Here is a 10715-nt window from a genome sequence, read left to right as displayed (position 1 = left end):
TACTACTTTCAATAAGTACACTTAAACGGCTAATTGGGAATAGAAAAACTGTAAAAAGCCCTCTGAGAAAGCCCCCCTCTAACCTTTGATAGTAAGCTTTTCTGTAGTCTGCCTGTTGATGTATTTTCCGTTTGAACTGTGCACAACATGAAGAGACGGAACACTGGCGGCTTGTCACAATGCCCCCCGATGACATCACAATAGCGCTGCTGCCTAGAAAACAAGCTGCGCAGAAGAAGTTGTTCTTTGGGTGGGAGGGTGGGCTAGTGGAAGGAGGGGGCAATCTCTTTTTTTCCCGGGTGGTAGGGGGATGACAGGAGAAGGGAAGCGGGTGGTGAGAAAGGTACAGAGGGCAGGGTTTGGGGGCTGGGAAGGAAAGGGAAAAGATTAGGGTTTGGGGATGATGAAAGGGCTTTCTACGGGTAAGGATGGCAAAGGGTGGCAGTGACGGAAAGTCAGGCAACCTGTCCTGTCCGTCTTTTTGTATCGTGAATTGGAAAGACTGCAAGGGGGAGGGGAGTTGCTTGCGCCCTAAAGGAGGAGTTATTCAGATTCATTGCAGTGGGCGGCGGCTGCAAAACGCACCATTCTTCTTGTTTTGGCTCTGCAAAGCAGCCTTTTCAAGGGTTGGCTTGGGTGACAAAATGTCTTGTGTAGGCGTGGGTTTGTCTCCCTCTCGCTCTCTCTCCCTAAGATGTGTCCGGCATAGGCCAGGGTGCCACTCGAGGCCCAAACCAATTCTGGTTATCGCTTCTCGGCCTTTTGGCTAAGATCAAGTGTAGTATCTGTTCTTATCAGTTTAATATCTGATACGTCCCCTATCTGGGGACCATATATTAAATGGATTTTTAGAACAGGGAGATGGAAAAAGAGCTTGCTCTGTCCACTCCACGCATTGACCTGGTATTGCAGTACCTCCAGGAACGGTGCACCCCTTCTTAACCCAGTTTCCAAAAGCAGAACTCAATTCACCTGATTCATATTAGCCCGATTTAATGAATTGGAAGAAAGCATACGTCTTCATATGCACCTCAATTTGGCCCATTCACTTTTCACACTTCCTCCTTTTGTTTTTTATCTTTCACACTTTTGACTTTCTTTATTCATCCAAATAGCAAACTCATCACCACTCAACCTGACCAACTCGGCTATGTCCCCGTGCTGCAGTTCTCTGTCTTATCTAGATCATTTGCAATTGAATGGAATAGATCCCTTTTGGACAAAGTGGATTCACCTGCTGCTGCAGTGACCACAGGTGTGATAACATCTAGAATTGGCATCTGGTGCGATCTCTCCGCTTCCACTCCAAAGAAAGTTACCTGTTTATTCCTATCATGCATTGGTTTTTGGGGTTTTCTTTGAGTAATGATGATCTCTTTAGTAGTCTGTTGGCGCCCTCTCCTGGAGGAATAGTTTGCTTGCTCTTGGACATTCTAAAAGAGAGGTCATGATAGACATTGAGCTTCTGAGCTCAATTGGGGACAGTCATGGGTGATGAATGTTTGCAACCTACTGCGAAGCCTCATACCGCAATATAAGGAACGTCAAATACTAAGAAAGGGCGGCCTATGAAAGAATTACTACTTTCAATAAGTACACTTAAACGGCTAATTGGGAATAGAAAAACTGTAAAAAGCCCTCTGAGAAAGCCCCCCTCTAACCTTTGATAGTAAGCTTTTCTGTAGTCTGCCTGTTGATGTATTTTCCGTTTGAACTGTGCACAACATGAAGAGACGGAACACTGGCGGCTTGTCACAATGCCCCCCGATGACATCACAATAGCGCTGCTGCCTAGAAAACAAGCTGCGCAGAAGAAGTTGTTCTTTGGGTGGGAGGGTGGGCTAGTGGAAGGAGGGGGCAATCTCTTTTTTTCCCGGGTGGTAGGGGGATGACAGGAGAAGGGAAGCGGGTGGTGAGAAAGGTACAGAGGGCAGGGTTTGGGGGCTGGGAAGGAAAGGGAAAAGATTAGGGTTTGGGGATGATGAAAGGGCTTTCTACGGGTAAGGATGGCAAAGGGGTGGCAGTGACGGAAAGTCAGGCAACCTGTCCTGTCCGTCTTTTTGTATCGTGAATTGGAAAGACTGCAAGGGGGAGGGGAGTTGCTTGCGCCCTAAAGGAGGAGTTATTCAGATTCATTGCAGTGGGCGGCGGCTGCAAAACGCACCATTCTTCTTGTTTTGGCTCTGCAAAGCAGCCTTTTCAAGGGTTGGCTTGGGTGACAAAATGTCTTGTGTAGGCGTGGGTTTGTCTCCCTCTCGCTCTCTCTCCCTAAGATGTGTCCGGCATAGGCCAGGGTGCCACTCGAGGCCCAAACCAATTCTGGTTATCGCTTCTCGGCCTTTTGGCTAAGATCAAGTGTAGTATCTGTTCTTATCAGTTTAATATCTGATACGTCCCCTATCTGGGGACCATATATTAAATGGATTTTTAGAACAGGGAGATGGAAAAAGAGCTTGCTCTGTCCACTCCACGCATTGACCTGGTATTGCAGTACCTCCAGGAACGGTGCACCCCTTCTTAACCCAGTTTCCAAAAGCAGAACTCAATTCACCTGATTCATATTAGCCCGATTTAATGAATTGGAAGAAAGCATACGTCTTCATATGCACCTCAATTTGGCCCATTCACTTTTCACACTTCCTCCTTTTGTTTTTTATCTTTCACACTTTTGACTTTCTTTATTCATCCAAATAGCAAACTCATCACCACTCAACCTGACCAACTCGGCTATGTCCCCGTGCTGCAGTTCTCTGTCTTATCTAGATCATTTGCAATTGAATGGAATAGATCCCTTTTGGACAAAGTGGATTCACCTGCTGCTGCAGTGACCACAGGTGTGATAACATCTAGAATTGGCATCTGGTGCGATCTCTCCGCTTCCACTCCAAAGAAAGTTACCTGTTTATTCCTATCATGCATTGGTTTTTGGGGTTTTCTTTGAGTAATGATGATCTCTTTAGTAGTCTGTTGGCGCCCTCTCCTGGAGGAATAGTTTGCTTGCTCTTGGACATTCTAAAAGAGAGGTCATGATAGACATTGAGCTTCTGAGCTCAATTGGGGACAGTCATGGGTGATGAATGTTTGCAACCTACTGCGAAGCCTCATACCGCAATATAAGGAACGTCAAATACTAAGAAAGGGCGGCCTATGAAAGAATTACTACTTTCAATAAGTACACTTAAACGGCTAATTGGGAATAGAAAAACTGTAAAAAGCCCTCTGAGAAAGCCCCCCTCTAACCTTTGATAGTAAGCTTTTCTGTAGTCTGCCTGTTGATGTATTTTCCGTTTGAACTGTGCACAACATGAAGAGACGGAACACTGGCGGCTTGTCACAATGCCCCCCGATGACATCACAATAGCGCTGCTGCCTAGAAAACAAGCTGCGCAGAAGAAGTTGTTCTTTGGGTGGGAGGGTGGGCTAGTGGAAGGAGGGGGCAATCTCTTTTTTTCCCGGGTGGTAGGGGGATGACAGGAGAAGGGAAGCGGGTGGTGAGAAAGGTACAGAGGGCAGGGTTTGGGGGCTGGGAAGGAAAGGGAAAAGATTAGGGTTTGGGGATGATGAAAGGGCTTTCTACGGGTAAGGATGGCAAAGGGTGGCAGTGACGGAAAGTCAGGCAACCTGTCCTGTCCGTCTTTTTGTATCGTGAATTGGAAAGACTGCAAGGGGGAGGGGAGTTGCTTGCGCCCTAAAGGAGGAGTTATTCAGATTCATTGCAGTGGGCGGCGGCTGCAAAACGCACCATTCTTCTTGTTTTGGCTCTGCAAAGCAGCCTTTTCAAGGGTTGGCTTGGGTGACAAAATGTCTTGTGTAGGCGTGGGTTTGTCTCCCTCTCGCTCTCTCTCCCTAAGATGTGTCCGGCATAGGCCAGGGTGCCACTCGAGGCCCAAACCAATTCTGGTTATCGCTTCTCGGCCTTTTGGCTAAGATCAAGTGTAGTATCTGTTCTTATCAGTTTAATATCTGATACGTCCCCTATCTGGGGACCATATATTAAATGGATTTTTAGAACAGGGAGATGGAAAAAGAGCTTGCTCTGTCCACTCCACGCATTGACCTGGTATTGCAGTACCTCCAGGAACGGTGCACCCCTTCTTAACCCAGTTTCCAAAAGCAGAACTCAATTCACCTGATTCATATTAGCCCGATTTAATGAATTGGAAGAAAGCATACGTCTTCATATGCACCTCAATTTGGCCCATTCACTTTTCACACTTCCTCCTTTTGTTTTTTATCTTTCACACTTTTGACTTTCTTTATTCATCCAAATAGCAAACTCATCACCACTCAACCTGACCAACTCGGCTATGTCCCCGTGCTGCAGTTCTCTGTCTTATCTAGATCATTTGCAATTGAATGGAATAGATCCCTTTTGGACAAAGTGGATTCACCTGCTGCTGCAGTGACCACAGGTGTGATAACATCTAGAATTGGCATCTGGTGCGATCTCTCCGCTTCCACTCCAAAGAAAGTTACCTGTTTATTCCTATCATGCATTGGTTTTTGGGGTTTTCTTTGAGTAATGATGATCTCTTTAGTAGTCTGTTGGCGCCCTCTCCTGGAGGAATAGTTTGCTTGCTCTTGGACATTCTAAAAGAGAGGTCATGATAGACATTGAGCTTCTGAGCTCAATTGGGGACAGTCATGGGTGATGAATGTTTGCAACCTACTGCGAAGCCTCATACCGCAATATAAGGAACGTCAAATACTAAGAAAGGGCGGCCTATGAAAGAATTACTACTTTCAATAAGTACACTTAAACGGCTAATTGGGAATAGAAAAACTGTAAAAAGCCCTCTGAGAAAGCCCCCCTCTAACCTTTGATAGTAAGCTTTTCTGTAGTCTGCCTGTTGATGTATTTTCCGTTTGAACTGTGCACAACATGAAGAGACGGAACACTGGCGGCTTGTCACAATGCCCCCCGATGACATCACAATAGCGCTGCTGCCTAGAAAACAAGCTGCGCAGAAGAAGTTGTTCTTTGGGTGGGAGGGTGGGCTAGTGGAAGGAGGGGGCAATCTCTTTTTTTCCCGGGTGGTAGGGGGATGACAGGAGAAGGGAAGCGGGTGGTGAGAAAGGTACAGAGGGCAGGGTTTGGGGGCTGGGAAGGAAAGGGAAAAGATTAGGGTTTGGGGATGATGAAAGGGCTTTCTACGGGTAAGGATGGCAAAGGGTGGCAGTGACGGAAAGTCAGGCAACCTGTCCTGTCCGTCTTTTTGTATCGTGAATTGGAAAGACTGCAAGGGGGAGGGGAGTTGCTTGCGCCCTAAAGGAGGAGTTATTCAGATTCATTGCAGTGGGCGGCGGCTGCAAAACGCACCATTCTTCTTGTTTTGGCTCTGCAAAGCAGCCTTTTCAAGGGTTGGCTTGGGTGACAAAATGTCTTGTGTAGGCGTGGGTTTGTCTCCCTCTCGCTCTCTCTCCCTAAGATGTGTCCGGCATAGGCCAGGGTGCCACTCGAGGCCCAAACCAATTCTGGTTATCGCTTCTCGGCCTTTTGGCTAAGATCAAGTGTAGTATCTGTTCTTATCAGTTTAATATCTGATACGTCCCCTATCTGGGGACCATATATTAAATGGATTTTTAGAACAGGGAGATGGAAAAAGAGCTTGCTCTGTCCACTCCACGCATTGACCTGGTATTGCAGTACCTCCAGGAACGGTGCACCCCTTCTTAACCCAGTTTCCAAAAGCAGAACTCAATTCACCTGATTCATATTAGCCCGATTTAATGAATTGGAAGAAAGCATACGTCTTCATATGCACCTCAATTTGGCCCATTCACTTTTCACACTTCCTCCTTTTGTTTTTTATCTTTCACACTTTTGACTTTCTTTATTCATCCAAATAGCAAACTCATCACCACTCAACCTGACCAACTCGGCTATGTCCCCGTGCTGCAGTTCTCTGTCTTATCTAGATCATTTGCAATTGAATGGAATAGATCCCTTTTGGACAAAGTGGATTCACCTGCTGCTGCAGTGACCACAGGTGTGATAACATCTAGAATTGGCATCTGGTGCGATCTCTCCGCTTCCACTCCAAAGAAAGTTACCTGTTTATTCCTATCATGCATTGGTTTTTGGGGTTTTCTTTGAGTAATGATGATCTCTTTAGTAGTCTGTTGGCGCCCTCTCCTGGAGGAATAGTTTGCTTGCTCTTGGACATTCTAAAAGAGAGGTCATGATAGACATTGAGCTTCTGAGCTCAATTGGGGACAGTCATGGGTGATGAATGTTTGCAACCTACTGCGAAGCCTCATACCGCAATATAAGGAACGTCAAATACTAAGAAAGGGCGGCCTATGAAAGAATTACTACTTTCAATAAGTACACTTAAACGGCTAATTGGGAATAGAAAAACTGTAAAAAGCCCTCTGAGAAAGCCCCCCTCTAACCTTTGATAGTAAGCTTTTCTGTAGTCTGCCTGTTGATGTATTTTCCGTTTGAACTGTGCACAACATGAAGAGACGGAACACTGGCGGCTTGTCACAATGCCCCCCGATGACATCACAATAGCGCTGCTGCCTAGAAAACAAGCTGCGCAGAAGAAGTTGTTCTTTGGGTGGGAGGGTGGGCTAGTGGAAGGAGGGGGCAATCTCTTTTTTTCCCGGGTGGTAGGGGGATGACAGGAGAAGGGAAGCGGGTGGTGAGAAAGGTACAGAGGGCAGGGTTTGGGGGCTGGGAAGGAAAGGGAAAAGATTAGGGTTTGGGGATGATGAAAGGGCTTTCTACGGGTAAGGATGGCAAAGGGTGGCAGTGACGGAAAGTCAGGCAACCTGTCCTGTCCGTCTTTTTGTATCGTGAATTGGAAAGACTGCAAGGGGGAGGGGAGTTGCTTGCGCCCTAAAGGAGGAGTTATTCAGATTCATTGCAGTGGGCGGCGGCTGCAAAACGCACCATTCTTCTTGTTTTGGCTCTGCAAAGCAGCCTTTTCAAGGGTTGGCTTGGGTGACAAAATGTCTTGTGTAGGCGTGGGTTTGTCTCCCTCTCGCTCTCTCTCCCTAAGATGTGTCCGGCATAGGCCAGGGTGCCACTCGAGGCCCAAACCAATTCTGGTTATCGCTTCTCGGCCTTTTGGCTAAGATCAAGTGTAGTATCTGTTCTTATCAGTTTAATATCTGATACGTCCCCTATCTGGGGACCATATATTAAATGGATTTTTAGAACAGGGAGATGGAAAAAGAGCTTGCTCTGTCCACTCCACGCATTGACCTGGTATTGCAGTACCTCCAGGAACGGTGCACCCCTTCTTAACCCAGTTTCCAAAAGCAGAACTCAATTCACCTGATTCATATTAGCCCGATTTAATGAATTGGAAGAAAGCATACGTCTTCATATGCACCTCAATTTGGCCCATTCACTTTTCACACTTCCTCCTTTTGTTTTTTATCTTTCACACTTTTGACTTTCTTTATTCATCCAAATAGCAAACTCATCACCACTCAACCTGACCAACTCGGCTATGTCCCCGTGCTGCAGTTCTCTGTCTTATCTAGATCATTTGCAATTGAATGGAATAGATCCCTTTTGGACAAAGTGGATTCACCTGCTGCTGCAGTGACCACAGGTGTGATAACATCTAGAATTGGCATCTGGTGCGATCTCTCCGCTTCCACTCCAAAGAAAGTTACCTGTTTATTCCTATCATGCATTGGTTTTTGGGGTTTTCTTTGAGTAATGATGATCTCTTTAGTAGTCTGTTGGCGCCCTCTCCTGGAGGAATAGTTTGCTTGCTCTTGGACATTCTAAAAGAGAGGTCATGATAGACATTGAGCTTCTGAGCTCAATTGGGGACAGTCATGGGTGATGAATGTTTGCAACCTACTGCGAAGCCTCATACCGCAATATAAGGAACGTCAAATACTAAGAAAGGGCGGCCTATGAAAGAATTACTACTTTCAATAAGTACACTTAAACGGCTAATTGGGAATAGAAAAACTGTAAAAAGCCCTCTGAGAAAGCCCCCCTCTAACCTTTGATAGTAAGCTTTTCTGTAGTCTGCCTGTTGATGTATTTTCCGTTTGAACTGTGCACAACATGAAGAGACGGAACACTGGCGGCTTGTCACAATGCCCCCCGATGACATCACAATAGCGCTGCTGCCTAGAAAACAAGCTGCGCAGAAGAAGTTGTTCTTTGGGTGGGAGGGTGGGCTAGTGGAAGGAGGGGGCAATCTCTTTTTTTCCCGGGTGGTAGGGGGATGACAGGAGAAGGGAAGCGGGTGGTGAGAAAGGTACAGAGGGCAGGGTTTGGGGGCTGGGAAGGAAAGGGAAAAGATTAGGGTTTGGGGATGATGAAAGGGCTTTCTACGGGTAAGGATGGCAAAGGGTGGCAGTGACGGAAAGTCAGGCAACCTGTCCTGTCCGTCTTTTTGTATCGTGAATTGGAAAGACTGCAAGGGGGAGGGGAGTTGCTTGCGCCCTAAAGGAGGAGTTATTCAGATTCATTGCAGTGGGCGGCGGCTGCAAAACGCACCATTCTTCTTGTTTTGGCTCTGCAAAGCAGCCTTTTCAAGGGTTGGCTTGGGTGACAAAATGTCTTGTGTAGGCGTGGGTTTGTCTCCCTCTCGCTCTCTCTCCCTAAGATGTGTCCGGCATAGGCCAGGGTGCCACTCGAGGCCCAAACCAATTCTGGTTATCGCTTCTCGGCCTTTTGGCTAAGATCAAGTGTAGTATCTGTTCTTATCAGTTTAATATCTGATACGTCCCCTATCTGGGGACCATATATTAAATGGATTTTTAGAACAGGGAGATGGAAAAAGAGCTTGCTCTGTCCACTCCACGCATTGACCTGGTATTGCAGTACCTCCAGGAACGGTGCACCCCTTCTTAACCCAGTTTCCAAAAGCAGAACTCAATTCACCTGATTCATATTAGCCCGATTTAATGAATTGGAAGAAAGCATACGTCTTCATATGCACCTCAATTTGGCCCATTCACTTTTCACACTTCCTCCTTTTGTTTTTTATCTTTCACACTTTTGACTTTCTTTATTCATCCAAATAGCAAACTCATCACCACTCAACCTGACCAACTCGGCTATGTCCCCGTGCTGCAGTTCTCTGTCTTATCTAGATCATTTGCAATTGAATGGAATAGATCCCTTTTGGACAAAGTGGATTCACCTGCTGCTGCAGTGACCACAGGTGTGATAACATCTAGAATTGGCATCTGGTGCGATCTCTCCGCTTCCACTCCAAAGAAAGTTACCTGTTTATTCCTATCATGCATTGGTTTTTGGGGTTTTCTTTGAGTAATGATGATCTCTTTAGTAGTCTGTTGGCGCCCTCTCCTGGAGGAATAGTTTGCTTGCTCTTGGACATTCTAAAAGAGAGGTCATGATAGACATTGAGCTTCTGAGCTCAATTGGGGACAGTCATGGGTGATGAATGTTTGCAACCTACTGCGAAGCCTCATACCGCAATATAAGGAACGTCAAATACTAAGAAAGGGCGGCCTATGAAAGAATTACTACTTTCAATAAGTACACTTAAACGGCTAATTGGGAATAGAAAAACTGTAAAAAGCCCTCTGAGAAAGCCCCCCTCTAACCTTTGATAGTAAGCTTTTCTGTAGTCTGCCTGTTGATGTATTTTCCGTTTGAACTGTGCACAACATGAAGAGACGGAACACTGGCGGCTTGTCACAATGCCCCCCGATGACATCACAATAGCGCTGCTGCCTAGAAAACAAGCTGCGCAGAAGAAGTTGTTCTTTGGGTGGGAGGGTGGGCTAGTGGAAGGAGGGGGCAATCTCTTTTTTTCCCGGGTGGTAGGGGGATGACAGGAGAAGGGAAGCGGGTGGTGAGAAAGGTACAGAGGGCAGGGTTTGGGGGCTGGGAAGGAAAGGGAAAAGATTAGGGTTTGGGGATGATGAAAGGGCTTTCTACGGGTAAGGATGGCAAAGGGTGGCAGTGACGGAAAGTCAGGCAACCTGTCCTGTCCGTCTTTTTGTATCGTGAATTGGAAAGACTGCAAGGGGGAGGGGAGTTGCTTGCGCCCTAAAGGAGGAGTTATTCAGATTCATTGCAGTGGGCGGCGGCTGCAAAACGCACCATTCTTCTTGTTTTGGCTCTGCAAAGCAGCCTTTTCAAGGGTTGGCTTGGGTGACAAAATGTCTTGTGTAGGCGTGGGTTTGTCTCCCTCTCGCTCTCTCTCCCTAAGATGTGTCCGGCATAGGCCAGGGTGCCACTCGAGGCCCAAACCAATTCTGGTTATCGCTTCTCGGCCTTTTGGCTAAGATCAAGTGTAGTATCTGTTCTTATCAGTTTAATATCTGATACGTCCCCTATCTGGGGACCATATATTAAATGGATTTTTAGAACAGGGAGATGGAAAAAGAGCTTGCTCTGTCCACTCCACGCATTGACCTGGTATTGCAGTACCTCCAGGAACGGTGCACCCCTTCTTAACCCAGTTTCCAAAAGCAGAACTCAATTCACCTGATTCATATTAGCCCGATTTAATGAATTGGAAGAAAGCATACGTCTTCATATGCACCTCAATTTGGCCCATTCACTTTTCACACTTCCTCCTTTTGTTTTTTATCTTTCACACTTTTGACTTTCTTTATTCATCCAAATAGCAAACTCATCACCACTCAACCTGACCAACTCGGCTATGTCCCCGTGCTGCAGTTCTCTGTCTTATCTAGATCATTTGCAATTGAATGGAATAGATCCCTTTTGGACAAAGTGGATTCACCTGCTGCTGCAG

General features: G+C 46.4%; 7 non-coding genes across 7 annotated transcripts; all 7 read left to right on the top strand.

The window, feature by feature from the left end:
• Positions 1-746: 746 nt before the first annotated feature.
• On the top strand, positions 747-937 carry LOC142280685 (U2 spliceosomal RNA). Its single transcript, XR_012742893.1, has one exon. It is a non-coding gene; the product is annotated as a U2 spliceosomal RNA (small nuclear RNA).
• A 1388-nt stretch (positions 938-2325) lies between these two features.
• LOC142280683 (U2 spliceosomal RNA) lies at positions 2326-2516 on the top strand. Its single transcript, XR_012742891.1, has one exon. It is a non-coding gene; the product is annotated as a U2 spliceosomal RNA (small nuclear RNA).
• A 1387-nt stretch (positions 2517-3903) lies between these two features.
• Positions 3904-4094, top strand: LOC142280682 (U2 spliceosomal RNA). The gene has a single exon (XR_012742890.1). It is a non-coding gene; the product is annotated as a U2 spliceosomal RNA (small nuclear RNA).
• Positions 4095-5481: 1387 nt separating this feature from the next.
• On the top strand, positions 5482-5672 carry LOC142280681 (U2 spliceosomal RNA). The gene has a single exon (XR_012742889.1). It is a non-coding gene; the product is annotated as a U2 spliceosomal RNA (small nuclear RNA).
• Positions 5673-7059: 1387 nt separating this feature from the next.
• Positions 7060-7250, top strand: LOC142280680 (U2 spliceosomal RNA). Its single transcript, XR_012742888.1, has one exon. It is a non-coding gene; the product is annotated as a U2 spliceosomal RNA (small nuclear RNA).
• A 1387-nt stretch (positions 7251-8637) lies between these two features.
• LOC142280679 (U2 spliceosomal RNA) lies at positions 8638-8828 on the top strand. Its single transcript, XR_012742887.1, has one exon. It is a non-coding gene; the product is annotated as a U2 spliceosomal RNA (small nuclear RNA).
• Positions 8829-10215: 1387 nt separating this feature from the next.
• On the top strand, positions 10216-10406 carry LOC142280678 (U2 spliceosomal RNA). Its single transcript, XR_012742886.1, has one exon. It is a non-coding gene; the product is annotated as a U2 spliceosomal RNA (small nuclear RNA).
• The last annotated feature ends 309 nt before the right edge of the window (positions 10407-10715 follow it).

The sequence above is a fragment of the Anomaloglossus baeobatrachus genome, unplaced genomic scaffold (assembly GCF_048569485.1).
Source record: "Anomaloglossus baeobatrachus isolate aAnoBae1 unplaced genomic scaffold, aAnoBae1.hap1 Scaffold_4610, whole genome shotgun sequence".
In the NCBI taxonomy this organism is placed as follows: domain Eukaryota; kingdom Metazoa; phylum Chordata; class Amphibia; order Anura; family Aromobatidae; genus Anomaloglossus; species Anomaloglossus baeobatrachus.
Note: the sequence above shows the minus strand (reverse complement) of the source record. Positions and strands in the feature narration are given on the sequence as shown.